Source organism: Fundulus heteroclitus, unplaced genomic scaffold (assembly GCF_011125445.2).
Source record: "Fundulus heteroclitus isolate FHET01 unplaced genomic scaffold, MU-UCD_Fhet_4.1 scaffold_154, whole genome shotgun sequence".
Lineage (NCBI taxonomy): Eukaryota > Metazoa > Chordata > Actinopteri > Cyprinodontiformes > Fundulidae > Fundulus > Fundulus heteroclitus.
The window spans coordinates 366,986-368,312 of record NW_023396566.1 but is presented as its reverse complement, the minus strand read 5'-3'; positions in this window follow the sequence as shown (position 1 = coordinate 368,312).

The following is a 1,327-nucleotide window of genomic DNA, read 5'->3' as shown; positions in this document are numbered from 1 at the left end:
TAATTGACCTCTGGAAGCTGACCTGAATTCATCATAATGCAACTAAATACAAGCTTTAAAACATGCTTATAAAACAAGATGGCCGCCCTGCCACAGTAAACAATGAAAATATGACACAAAATGTGGTTTTACACATCCAAGAACAGGCTTCAAACGAACTATAAATAAATTAAAGTGCCTCATCTTAGGGTAACAAAGTTTCCTCTTTATTAAAGTATTTTGAAAACACATTTTCCCCTTTCAGGGCTGATATAATGCAAAGTTTCATAGAAGCCCAAGAGAGTGCCTTGGCAAAAAAAAAAAAAAAGGAAATAAATCTTGATTTTCCACAAATTGAATCATCATGAGTTGCTAATTTGAATTAATCGATTTATCACCCCTCCCTACTGCTAACATATCCAGAGCACACCAAGGCAGAAAGCTCAGAACGATTTAAACGAGTCACATTCGCTGTACTGCATGTTATCTGCTGAAGTCTGGCTCTCTCTCGCTCTCTCGCAGCCAGAGTGAACCGCAGACAGGTGTTTTAGAAAGGTTTCTGTGTGAAAAGCTTCTCTCATCTTCCTGTGGTTTCATTTTAAACGCCACACTGAGACTGAATCTTCAAGTCGTCTCTGCTTGGTAACAGTCAGCCCAGTCATGTGACTTTATTCTAAGTCACATGACTCAAGACCCGAATTTTAGTCAAGTTGGCCAAAATATCCAAGTGGCGGCAGCTCAACAACAAGCTAACCACTAGCCACAGTCACACTGCAAAAACAGATCTAAAAATAAGTAAAATGTTCTTAAAGTTAGTGCATTTATCCTTGATTTGAGCAGGTAAATAAGATTATCTGCCAATGGAATGGGCATTTTTACCCCTAAAATAAGATAATTAGACATCCTGCACTTGAAATGAGATGATGGAGATAAATTGTTCCTATTTTAAGTCAAAAATTTTATTCCATTGGCAAATCGTCTTATTTACCTGCTCAAATCAAGGACAAATACACTCATTTTAAGAACATTTAACTTATTTCTAGTTCCGTTTTTGCAGTGCAGCTGCTCCAACCAGGCGGCTGCAGTTTCACTGAAACTCTGTGTTACACTAAAACTGCGGGAGGAGGTTGAACTTGCCTCCTCCCGCTCCTCACGCCTGCGACGTTCAACAATTTAAAGGGATGGATGAACGCCTGCGACGTTCATCCATCCCTCCCTCCCTCCCTTCCTTCAGTCCTTCCTTCCTCCCTCCCTCCCTTCCTTCCTTCCATCCTTCCTTCCTTCCTTCCGTCCTTCCTTCCTTCCTTCTGTCCTTCCTCCCTCCCTTCCTCCCTCCCTCCCTCCCTCC